The 13,645-nt window shown below is 36.8% G+C and overlaps 2 pseudogenes across 1 annotated transcript; one reads left to right on the top strand and one right to left on the bottom strand.

The window, feature by feature from the left end:
- Window positions 1-1,681: 1,681 nt before the first annotated feature.
- LOC145066949 (DNA repair protein recA homolog 2, mitochondrial-like) lies at window positions 1,682-4,021 on the bottom strand (annotated as a pseudogene). Its single transcript, XR_013688810.1, has 9 exons — window positions 3,937-4,021; window positions 3,739-3,863; window positions 3,578-3,662; window positions 3,002-3,228; window positions 2,835-2,922; window positions 2,552-2,751; window positions 2,345-2,463; window positions 2,132-2,256; window positions 1,682-2,060 (listed from the first exon to the last, which is right to left on the bottom strand). The product of XR_013688810.1 is annotated as a DNA repair protein recA homolog 2, mitochondrial-like (transcript).
- Window positions 4,022-8,804: 4,783 nt separating this feature from the next.
- On the top strand, window positions 8,805-11,497 carry LOC145071101 (berberine bridge enzyme-like 21 pseudogene; annotated as a pseudogene).
- Window positions 11,498-13,645: the final 2,148 nt, after the last annotated feature.

A 13,645-nucleotide genomic window follows, 5' to 3' on the forward strand; every position in this document is an offset into this window, starting at 1 on the left:
CCTAAGTCGTTTCGTAGTAGTTGTTTTGTGTAGGATTTTCGACCTCAGATTAACAAATTTGATCCTAAATCTCACAAGTGTGTTTTCCTTGGATATTCTCAATTTTCAAAAAGGTTATAGGTTTTTTTTCTCCTACACTCGGTCGTTACCTTGTTTCACGTGATGTCGTTTTTATGGAGAAAGTTTCATTCTTCCCGATGACGACCTCCCATGATCAAAGAGATGATGATGATTTGTTGGTATATACTATAAATGTTCCTAACTCGACTACAGAGTTTCTTATAACAACTAATGTTGAGCAGTCATCAGAGCCTGCAAGACTACTAGTGATTCATGTATACAGTAGGTAATGACGACCTACATCAGTGCCCGATTTGGTACTGTCTGCATCTGCTGGATCAACTGATGATACTTCTATTACATCAAATGATGTGGTTCCACCTTCCCATATATAACTCTCGATTCTTGATCTTCCTATAGCTTTTTGGAAAGATTAACGTTCATATACTTACCCTATTACGTCATATGTCTCTTATGATAAGCTCTCTATTTTCCCGTTCATTGGTTGCAACATTAGACTCTGTATCGATCCTGAAAGACTGTTGGTGTAGCTTTAGCCCACCCTAGATGGCATGTTACTATGATTGATGAAATGAATGCCCTTGAGGAAAATGAAACTTGGAGTTAGTCGAGTTACCTGTTGATAAAATGACGATTGGTTGCAAATTGGTGTTTACTGTTAAGGGTAATCCAGATAGACACTGGCTCGTTTAAAGGGCGGATTAGTTGCGAAAGGTTATGCTCATACTTATGGAGTAGATTACACCGAGACCTTTTCTCTTATAGCCAAATTATCCTATGTATGTCTCTTTATTTATCTAGTTGCTACTTATGATTGGGCACTTCATCAACTTTATGTCAAAAATACATTTCTTCATGGTGATTTACATGAGGAAGTTTACATGGAGAAACCACCTGGGTTTGTTGCTCAAGGGGAGTACGGTAAAGTTTGCAGACTAAGAAAATCTTTATATGCCTTAAAACTATCTCTCGGTGCTTGGTTTGGATGATTTAGTATCGTAGTTACTAAATTTGGATTACAAAGAAGCTAATATGATCATTCGGTTTTCTTTGCTTCATCTACCTCTGGTTGCATTTTATTGGTTGTATATATTGATGATATAGTGATTACTAGGAGTGATGAGACTGGGATTAAAAATTCACTACTAGAAAAACAGTCTTTTACGACGCGCAATGCGTGTAGTAAAACGCTTAGACGACGCGCAAATGCGTGTCAAGGAAGGCCCTGTCATAACGAGAGACGACATGCTTTTACGTGTCGTCTATTTACGATGCTCATTTACGACACGCAATGCATATCAAGGAAGGCCTTGTCATAAAGGAAGACGGAACACATTTGCGTGTCGTAACTGTACGACACGCCTTTGGACACGCATTGCGTATCATTAAAGCCTCTATCATAAATGAAGATGACACGCATTTGTCTGTCATAAACTTCAGCAACCATTTACGATATGGATATACGACATGCCTTTACGATACTCTTTTTCACATAATACAAAAATATACAAACACATATATACCAAAACAATCAATTTCATCCAATATATTTTTGTTAAAAATCAACAAAGACTAATACTAACTAAATAAATCTGGAAAATATATTAGTTAAAAGTCAACATACAACAAATACATCTTACTAGTAGTTTGTGAAGAGTAACTAAATGACTGAAATGTTCCCGGAATAAACAATACCCTAATCCAATGCATGTCAAACAAATTGCAACTTATTTTGTCCTCAATCTTTCTGAAGTATTTGTATCATGATTCAGATTCTTGTTCGATACGAAACAAGTATCTCTGTAGAGTCTTTACCAACTTATCACAAATTATTGTACTCTGAATCAAATAAGTTTCAGCTTGCATCTTATTATTGACAACTTCTCCATCTATGAAGTAACTATCTCGAACTCTGCCTTTTTCATAGCAGGTGCTAGCTTAATCTTTACCACCTCCACACATATACCAAGAGCAGTAACCTGAAAATAGATAAATTTCCTTCTATTATTATCATTATCATTATAATAAAACAATTATTATTATTTTAAACCTTTTCCTGAGTCTTGAACAATCCTTTTCTAGCAATTCTCATCCGTACAGCCGAAAAAAATGGCGTTTCCACCACATGTGACCTCATTTACTTTAAGCTTGGCGTGATCTCAAATTTGATTTCACCTAAAAACAAGAGTAACAATTGGCTATGACATTATGAGATATTTAAAACTATTTAAACTGATTTTATAACTATATATAATATACTAACCTGATTTATAAATATAATAAGAGTATCTGAACGAAATAAAGAATAAAGAATCTTGCGAAGTGCTCGTGTCATTATTTGTGATTGTGTCTCAATGATCTTGTCACTTATTACACCTATAAAAATAAAGTCAATGATTTAGAAAACCAAGACACCAATTGGAAAAAAGATTTGTAGGGGTGAGTTTGATGAAGAAGAGAGGAGGGTATTCATGTCTGTTGCAAAGATTTTTCCTTACATTGTCGATAACAATCACATCAACTGCTCCACTCTGTGTGAGAGTGTCAAGAATACTAGCAAATTTTCAGCAGAATTTGGTTGTGAGATGAGAAGACTTTTTGTATTTACAGTAACTGTTTCAAGCAGCAGGGGGTCCAGTGCATTCTCCACATCCAAGTAAGCACAATAACCTACCAAAAATAACTTCTAATCATCATAAAATGTGAAACACCAGTAATGTTTATATGTGGAATTAAAGAACATTGGAACGCACCTCCAAGCTTTTGAGCTTCCTTGATAACATTCAAAGCAAGTGTTGTCTTGCCTGATCCATCTTGCCCAGAAACCTCAAAAATTCTTCCCTGTAATGTACAGTTTGGTTGTTATTATTCTAGGGTTCACAATGATTAACTATTATGTATGTGTGTAATTTACTAATACCATATAAGGAGATGGTAATCCTCCAATTCCAAGAGCAAGATCAAGCTTCAAGGAGCCAATGGATACTACAGGTTTCACTCTTGTGCGAAAAAATCGCTGCAAGAACAACATAGATTCCCCATCAAAATCACCTGCAAGTTTTGATAGGGCTCAATGAAGAGTTGTATGCTTTTCTGCAGCTTTAATATCATCATGAAGTTTATCATCTTCTAGTTATGAAGCTTCAACTGCAAGAATATAATTGTTAATGACAAGAAAATTTAGACCAAGATGAGATTATAACTAACATGGATAGATTTATACACCCTCAGATAAGTTGATCACAACTTCATAATGACCCTCCATGGGATTTGGCAGGAATTGAAATCCAATTTCGCATGGAAACTACAGATTATTATAGAGTTAATCTAATAAACTTGGGATGTAAGTTAATGTGACTGTATCATCCCTACCAACTATCCTTACCAACTATGCATGATTAATCAATTTCCTTTGGATGTAATAAGATAAGAAAGAAAATGAACTAAAATTTGCTATACCACCAACTTCCTGTGTACAGACTCCATTCCATTTAACTGGCAGTCTGCCTAATCTTGCTCATCCGCTTCAGTGTTGCTAACCAGAAGCTATACTCATCCCAGTCACTAGTCGTAAGATCCACCTATTCAAAAAAAAAACTTAGTTCTTAACCCCTCAAGTCCTATGATGTTGATTGGAATGGAATCAGAAAAGATTACCTGAATCTTGAGGGCAGTAGCAAAGTCATCACTGGCCTTTGTTGGAATCACATTCGCCCCTGCTAATGCTTCCGATGTCTCATTGAAAAGTTTGGTCAATGTCCCAATAACCGCCCTTTTTTGGACTATCAACACATAACCACACTCAACATTCATTCATAAAACATAACCATATATAATTATTATTAATTAATATACTTGGGACATTGGACACCTTAGTAGTCTGGACAGTTGGAGGGGCAACAGGAGGTAGTGCCAGGTGTGAAGGACTTGGTGGTTGCATTTGATTTGAGGAACTTCTTGGTAATCATGTGTTGTTGTTATTATTGTTGTTTACAGGCATGAACCCCTTGACTGGTGGTGCTACACACTGTGTGATTTTCGGCCCGCTGGTGGGGACCATTGGAGATGGGACATGCCCGACTGAAACCGGTCCAGGTTGTCCCGCTTGGTGACCAGGGTTAGCATTCACCTGATTCTGATATTTATTGTGCATCATACTTATAATTATATAAATGTACTAAACATTAAATAATTTAAAAAAAACATACATACAGGATATTGCTGAGAGCCCAAGGTCCTTGACTTGCTAAAATCTCAGCATACTTTTCAACAAGTTTACATAAAGAAGCACTGAATCTCTTCTGTCCAGTTGCTAAAGCAAGAACCACAGTCTTCTCCAAATGGGTGAAATTCAATTCCATTGGAATCTTTTTAATAACATGTTTGATGGGTTTCAGTATTACTGAGGGAGGGTGGAAGCATTGGGTTTCATTCTATATTTTATTTATTAAAAAGACCAAATTACCCTTATTACCTCATCAATGCCAGCTGTAAAGAAGTATATAAGATTGGTTGGTGAGAATCCAATCTTTATAATCTTTGGAAGAGCACTATAGAATAATAATAATCCATGTCAGACTATATATATATATATATATATATATATATATATATATATATATATATATATTCTCAGTTAAGCACCTATATATTTGCTTCAAATGGTTTTTGGGAAAAAGAAAGCATCAGTGATGGAGATGATGGTGGTGGTGGTACAATAGTGATTGTAGGGGTATTTTTAGAAAATGATAAAGAAAATAAGAGACAGCGAAAGAGAATAATAGACATACTAATGTTGGCATTTCTCTGTTTCTCCTTCTTCTTGACACTAACCTGAAAAAATCCATTAAAGCTTTAATCAAATACTTGGAGTGCAGTAAGAATGACATAACTTACATAGAAGCTTCTTGAAGCATCCATGGTGGGTTTCATATTAATTAAACACAAGAGGCCATGTACCTATCTAGCTACCGTTTTTAAATATGAGATATTAGATTATGATTTCTAAGAATTTCAATAAATATCAATAGGGAACACAAGGGACTGAATTGGAAACAGAGTAAATCAATTCAATGCAGAGCGGTAGGAATTTAAAAAAGGATATGATCAAAAGAAAAGAGGGAAGACCGAGACAACAGAAAATCAAAATAATTCAAAAGCAAAAGAAAAGAAAGACCAAATGTAATCAATATCAAAATACAAGAGCACCTGGAAGAGATGTTGATGGAGATCGATGTGTACCTAGATGAAATGGAGTAGAACACACAACATCAGTGTGTAGATCGGTTGTCACATTAACACCCTTAAATTTGACCTCAATGCATTTCTCTTTAAACAATTTAAGACAAAAAAAGATCAGTAAGAGAAAGGGGATTGACCCTGATGACAGCCATGGCGGAGCAAAAGGAGAAGCTTGAGACTTCAGCTGACCCTGGAAATAGACATGAAGAACCATTAAAATCATATTCAGTATAATTGGATATAGATAACCCCATACCCATGGACATACATCATAAAATTTGGAGAAAAGAAGGTACATAAATTCTTACCAACACAATTGTATATATGAAATATAAATTACAGAAATCTCCAATATGTTGAAGCGATAGAACATCATGACCAGATTGGAAAATGAAAACTGAAGGTGGGATTGGTTATCTAGTCCAAAGTTGAAAGCGTGATCAACAGTTTCACATAATCGATTACAGAGCAGAAGATAGAATACCATCTTTAAAATTGTTTAAGTCAAATTCGCCCCTATAGAAAAGAAGGTATAAAAAACATGAAATTGGGTCTCGTTGAGAATTTCAAGATTCGTTTAGATGGATTTCTTCTCAATTGATGAAGAAGTGAAAATACGAACAGAGAAGAAACATAAAGAATGTATCTTTTTGGACTGAACCAAGAAGGAGAAGGATCAGATGGGTATCGTTGACGGGCGGTGCGTGGGTCGGCAATGGTGGCAGAGAGGAGAGATGAGTGATATGGTAATCCCCAAAAATCGGACCCAAAAATCTCTATATCGGGTTTACAAATATGAAATATCGACATGTAAGTAATGGAGTAGTAGTGTTGGACATCATCTCCATTGTCGATCGCAGACATTAAGGGAGGGGGATAATGAACCAGAAGGGTGAAGTGGTGCATCGGTGGCTATTGTTTTAGCGATCCGGTGGGGGATTGTGGTGGTCCGATAGGAGCGGAGGCAAGAGCGGATAACCTGGTTCAGAAAACTAGAAGGGTGATTAGGGTTTTCTAGAGAGAGAGAGAGAGAGAGAGAGAGAGAGAGAGAGAGAATGCAAAGGTAGAGGAAGAGGGCTGCTTCAAAAGGATTATTAGGGTTTTTTGTTTGAGGATTTTAGAAGGAGGAGAAGGAGATGAATCAGGTGAAGAAGGATTATTAGGGTTTTTGTTAAAGGATTGTAGAAGGGGAAGAAGGAGATGAATCTGGCGGCTGTTTAATTTTTTAGGATTTCATTTCCCACCATAGATTATTAAAATAACGGAGAATGCGCCTTTCTAAAAAAATATAAAATGACACATTTACACAATGCGCTTTTTATGATAGGTGCCCTCCGTGTTTTTTTGTTGGACACTAATTTTTGGGCGCGCAAAAATGGGTGTCCTCTATCCTTCAAATTTTGGGGAGCTGACATTCATTTTTAGGGCACACATAAATGCGCGTCCTCTATAAGTGTGTGTCATTAATTGCACGTCGTAAAAGACTGTTGTTCTAGTAGTGATTTGATAGTGTTTCTTGGATCCGAGTTTCAAACTAAGGACCTAGGCCCTTTGAAGTATTTTTTAGGGATTGAGGTCTCCCGTTCTCAGAGAGTAATTCGTTTGTCTCAACAAATATTGTTTAGACGTACTAAATGAATCAAGATTGACTGATGCAAGACCGTGCAATTCTCCTATGATACCTAATGTGAAATTGAAAGCAAGTGATGAGACCCAATTGAAAATCAAGAAATTATAGAAGAATTGTTGGGAAGTTAAATTATCTTACGATTACTCGATCAGACATCGCTTTTCCGGTAAGTGTTATGAGTCAGTTTATGTCATCACCAAGAGCCGCACATTAGGACGATGTCATCAGGTATTTGGGATGATGGCCTTGTACCTGTAGGCCCTCTGAGGTGTAGACTATGAGCCTTGTTTGTATGCATTTTATGTGTAATGTTGATATATGGTATTTTAGGGAACACACTAAGCTTTATGTTTACAATTATGTGTAAATGTTCTTTTAGGTTGTACTTCTGGCAATGGGAAGCCTCCAGCTTGACGGTGACATATTCCGAGTTTTAGAGGTTATGATTATTTAGATTACGAATTTGCCAAACTGCAAAGACTTTAATAATTCGACCATGGGATAGATTTTTAAGCTATCAAGTTGACCAATTACTTACAAGAGCTTTAGCCAAAGACTAACGACTACCTCAACAATAATGGTTGAATATATTGTGGCTTACAACGCAATGGGTCGTGGAGTATTGTTGAGAAATCTTATCAAATGGCTAAAGGTGTTGAGTTTCATCTCAAGGTCGTTAAAGATTTATTGAGAGAAACGAGTCGATGGACAAAAACGAGTCGAAAATATTTTTGGTCAAAAATTTAAGAAAATAGCTTCTGCACGTAGGAAATTTGTCAGAACTTTCGATTGAATATTTCTATAGGAAGAGAATCTTTAACTTTTGTTGAAATTTGTCGGATGAAGTTTCCAAGGACATATTATGGATGAAATTGTTTTTGTCGGATATTGCCAGAATTACCAGTTTTCTACGGGTTTTCTATATATTTTCGACTGGAATTTCTTAAGTTTTCTAGTAGTTATATAATCCCGTTGAACATAAAACCAACTATAACAATTATGCACTGAAAATGTACAAAATGTGTTGACCACCAAAAAAAAAACAGATAAAGTCGAAATGAACGCAAATTAAATAGAACCAGTGTCAATACTTGCCAAACACTGCCAAATACCGGCAGATCAGTATAACGAGGTTCATCCAATATTTAATGAGGTTTACCAATCACAAGCAAATTGTGATATGCTTTCTATCGCCAAACACCAACGGATGGCCAGAAATTACTTTGAATTTTTTTTATTTATTTATTTTTTTGTTGCAAAAAAAAATGGACCTAAACAACCCAAAACAAAGTTGTCTTATGTATGGATGGAAATACATATCAAAAAAATAGTTATTATAAATTTTAAATTTTGTATAATGAGCCTATGACAATTACATATATATTAGTATGTACGAAATTTCATGTTTCTGTATTTAAAAAACCAAATGTTAAAATCAATACAGAAATATTTGTGTTTAAATTATGAAAACCAAAAGTCAAGAAATAAGGAAAGACATGAGGGATTATCTATAAACATATAATTGAAGTATACAATACCTTTCAAAACGTTGTAAATCATAGAAACATGAAAGGATGTCAACAAAATTCCAATTGTGTGTCAATATATCAAATATCAAGGATTTGAAAAATATTTCATAACGTTATTAGAATATAATTTTTAAATCATGCCACAAAACTGGTACTCTTTTATAACTATTAAAATAAATCCTACAAAGACATTATTTTTAGAGAAAATAACGTAAACAATTTATTTTAAAAAAAGAAATGTTCATATGAAATAGAGTGTTCTTTACGTATTTTTCACTACTATAAATATTAGTCACCACCTTCTTCTAAAACAAGAAGAAATCATGTCATCGACTATGCATTTTTCTCTATTGTTCTTCATTTGTTGTTGTCCTTGCTTTTCCCTACCAGGGCTTTCCCTACCAAAAGGGCCCTCCCTCCCCTCCCTACCAAAAGTTGTTCCCCTACCAAAAGGGTCATCCCCATTAAAAGGGCCCTCCCCACCAAAAGGGCCTTCGGATCCTAATTCCCTCTACAAATCCTTTCTCGAATGCCTTCCAACATCATCCCCTCAACCTGACAAAACATTCTCTTCCGTCGTTTACAGCTCCGCCGCTAACTCCTCCGCCTATACCAAAGTTCTAATGGACCACATCAAAAACTTCCGTTACAATGCCACCTCCACACCTAAGCCTGCCATCATCATCACTCCAAATAAAGAAACTCACGTACAAGCTGCCGTCATCTGCGCCAAGAAACTGAATATCCAGATTAGGATTCGTAGCGGAGGACATGATTATGAAGGAGTCTCCTACACCTCGTCTGAAAAAACACAGTTCATGATAATTGATATGTTTAATCTTCGTGCAGTTGATGTCAATGTCGCCAAGGAAACTGCGGTGGTCCAAGCCGGAGCTCAATTGGGTGATCTGTATTATCGGATTTGGGAAAAGAGTAAGGTGCATGGGTTCCCGGCCGGAGCATGTCCGACAGTCGGTGTTGGTGGACATATAAGCGGCGGTGGTTATGGCACCATGATTCGAAAATACGGGTTGACTGTTGATCATGTGATTGATGCCAAGATCGTCGATGTTAAAGGTCGGCTTTTGGATAGGAAAGGAATGGGTGAGGATCTTTTTTGGGCCATACGCGGCGGGGGTGGCTCCAGTTTTGGTGTCATATTGTCCTTCACCGTGAAACTAGTTCCGGTGCCGAAGGTTACTACTGTTTTCAAGGTAACGAAAAAGGTGGAAGAAAAGGCAGTAGACATCGTTTTTAAATGGCAGTCGGTTATGTCTACAATCGACCCAGATTTGTTTATTAGAGTTTTACTACAGCCGACGAAGGAGAAAAACAAGAGCACTGCCCAGGCTACATTTATGGCCCTTTTCTTGGGTGATTCCACCAGGTTGTTGGGTTTAATGGGTAAAAGCTTCCCGGAACTAGGATTAAAGAAACAAGATTGCTTCGAAGTAAGTTGGATTCAATCCACTCTTTTTTGGTCAAACTTCGATTACAACAAGACAAAGTTAGATATCCTCATCGATCGGCACACTGATGTTGTTAAGTTTTTGAAACGAAAGTCTGATTACGTACAAACCCCAATACCAACGACAGGAGTAACGTCCATGTTCAACAAGTTGGGTGAACTTGGTAAAATTGGTCTGGTTTTCAACCCGTACGGTGGGAAAATGAATGAAATTCCGGCAAACGCAACTCCATTTCCTCACCGTGCCGGAAACCTATTCAAGGTGCAGTATTCATTGAGTTGGATTAACGGTGATCCGAAAGAAACCGAAAACAACATGAATCAGTCTAGGGTTATGTATGATTTCATGACTAATTATGTAGCGAAGAATCCAAGAAGCGCGTTTGTGAATTACAGAGATTTAGATATTGGTGTGAATAAAGGTGATGGGCTTACCTCTGCCAAGGTTTATGGGGAGAAATATTTCAAGAATAATTTTGATAGATTGGTGAAGGTGAAGACAGCTGTCGACCCTGAAAATTTCTTCAGGAATGAACAGAGTATCCCTATTCAACCTGGAAAGAAGGGAAAACACAACGATGTGTCCACGATTGACGATTATATATATAACGGGAAGGACCAAAGTATCCCAATTCTTCCAAGAAAGCACACTGATGTGTCCATGACTGACGATTATAAATATAACAGGAATAAACGGTTGCCGGAAAAGCACACCGATGTGTCCAAGACTGGCGACTATATATACAATGGGAATGAACAGAGTATCCCTACTTTGCCTGGAAAGCACACCGATGTGTCCAAGACTGACGACTATATATACAACGGGAATGAACAGAGTACCCCTACTTTTCCTGGAAAACACACCCATGTGTCCAAGACTGGCGACTATATATACAATGGGAATGAACAGAGTATCCCTACTTTGCCTGGAAAGCACACCGATGTGTCCAAGACTGACGACTATATATACAACGGGAATGAACAGAGTACCCCTACTTTTCCTGGAAAACACACCCATGTGTCCAAGACTGGCGACTATATATACAACGGCAATATACAGAGTATCCCTACTTTGCCAGAAAAGCACACCGATGTGTCCAAGACTGATGACTATATATACAACGGGAAGAAACAAAGTATCCCTACTTTGCCTGGAAAGCACACCGATGTGTCAATGACTAAAGATTATATATACAACATAAATGAACATAGAAAATAAGAAGTAAAACGAAACTAAGAAATAACGACCTTATCAATGGTAGGGGACTACTTTTGATGATCACCTCCAACATAAAAAATAAGAAGTAAATTAGATAAGTAAAACCTTTCTTGTCTATACGTCAATGTACATCTATATAGAATAAATTCGTCAATATGAAATGTTAGTCGGTGATAGATTATAAGGAGTGTGTGTTAGTGTATAATATTTGTATTAGTTAGTTTTCAAAGGCCCATATGTTTAGGCCATTTTCTCATGTAATCTGTACATAAACACTATAATGAATACAATACGATTATGGGAAAATATACCAACAATATGGTATCAGAGACCCCTTCATATTATTCGATCCGAACCCTAAACACCCGACTTCTTTCACGTCAATCTTCTTTCTTCTCTTCACCTTGATCGTTTGTTCTCTTTGATCTTGTGACAACCCGAACCTTTTTCTAATTTCCGTTAATTAATTTACATTAATAAAATTTCATTTTATTACGTTCCGTTAACTTCCTTCAGTTTGGAAATCAATTTAACTATATATTTGAAGTTCTATATTCGAGTTGGAACCAAAACCACGCGAAATTTCGGGAATTCCTTCGAACAAGACCGAGTTCACGGCCTGACTTGAGTTCACGGTCGTACACACATGTACGGACGTACACTCGTGTACGGTCGTGCACTCGTTTACGGTCGGCGTTGGGTGGACCCCACCACCGACCAACGACAACCCCTATAAATATGAGACCCAACCCCCTCATTTACGTTTTTCTGACCGGACACTCTCTCCTTTTCTCTCCAGACTATCGACCGTACACCCCTAAAAACACACTTATCCTTCCGGAAAACATCGAGAATCACCATTGGGGTTCATTTCGGAGCATCTAGAGCACGTTTCTCGTCAAAATCAACATCTTTGTTCTTGAGTGTACGATCGTACACCTTCAAGTTCATTGACCGCACACCAGTTTACGGCCGTACACCTTCAAAGGCTGCACACCAGTTGACGGCCAGCCGTACACCCTGTTCACGGTCGTACACCCTGTTCACGGCCGTAAACCCCGTTCACGGCCGTACACACTTTCTAAGCAGCGATTTAGACTGAAAACCCACTTTACTTGATTCGATCAAGTCCCAGTAACATTCCTTAACCGAACTCAAGTGTTTTTATACACTTTATCTAGCGAAATCACTAATTTGAATACATAAATGTATTTAATTGTTATTAGGATTTCGTTAAGTGCCACGCGCTACAACTCGAGGCTCTTCATTTCAATTCGTTGATTCGACGTTTGCACGCTACTAACAGTGAGTTCATACCCGTACGCTTTTACGATTTTTAATGTTTTCAGGGCGGAATACAAGCCAAACACAAATGATTTTAACAAGTTTTAAACTTATTAATACAGTCAAACGATGTTCACGTTTTATAAAATATTTAGATATTTTATCCCTGTTGTACTATGTTGAGCATAAGGGACACTTTTATTTTGGAAACACAATTTCATAGTTTCAGAACAATTTACAAACCAAGTACATAACATTTCAAGTAAACTATAATGGGTATAGTTTGAGGAATTCAATACACAGCTTTTACCAATTCAGATTACATACATGGGTAAACATATAAACTATGACATATTTAGTTTATGATATACATTATTACAATAGTACAACATTTAATAATTATTTAAGTATAATTATTACTATATACAGTATACAACGGATCCAAATATAAGAGAACACTACAGAATTACACGTAAACTAGATTATACAGAATTGTGAGACTCTACTTCAAAACTGTACACTTTGGTGTACTGAATTAAATCCTATCATAGTATAACCAGAGTCTCCTGGAGGGAGAGCGTGAGATTTGTGAATAGCTCTTTCTGGGACTGACAATCTCACACCTGAAGTGCTAGCTACAGTTAGGCAGGCATGCCTGAGGTGACAAATGTCATGTAACCGACACTTGAAGAACGTCGTAAATGTCACTAGGTCATATCAAGCATGGTTATACGACTCATAATAGTATAAACTAATCATTTGTTTACAGGATTTCATTCTTCATTAGTTTTATTTTAAGTAATGAAACTAGTTTTACATACTGATACTAGCCATGGTTTCATACAGAACATACCATACAAAGGTTTTTGTACAAGAATACACACATACTACGGTTGATAGTAACTAGACATATAAACTAACTTTTTCTACACTAAAATAGAATACAGTAACAAACATTCATAGTTAATTTTATAACTCCTTAGTTTAGGCAACAAGGTTACGTATGGAGCATATTCGATAGACTGTGGAATGTGTGGTTTCCGCCTCATTTCCTGTTCCTTGTTTGGTTGTGGACTTAGCGCAGATTCACATAGTCAACTGTCTGCTCAATATTGGTTTATACGTGGCTAGCATGAACTAAGTAGTTATAGATGGAACTCATATTATCTCACTCTTACTAAAGAAAATATTGG

Source organism: Lactuca serriola, chromosome 8 (genome assembly GCF_051521515.1).
Source record: "Lactuca serriola cultivar US96UC23 chromosome 8, Lser_US96UC23_V15, whole genome shotgun sequence".
NCBI classification, from domain to species: domain Eukaryota; kingdom Viridiplantae; phylum Streptophyta; class Magnoliopsida; order Asterales; family Asteraceae; genus Lactuca; species Lactuca serriola.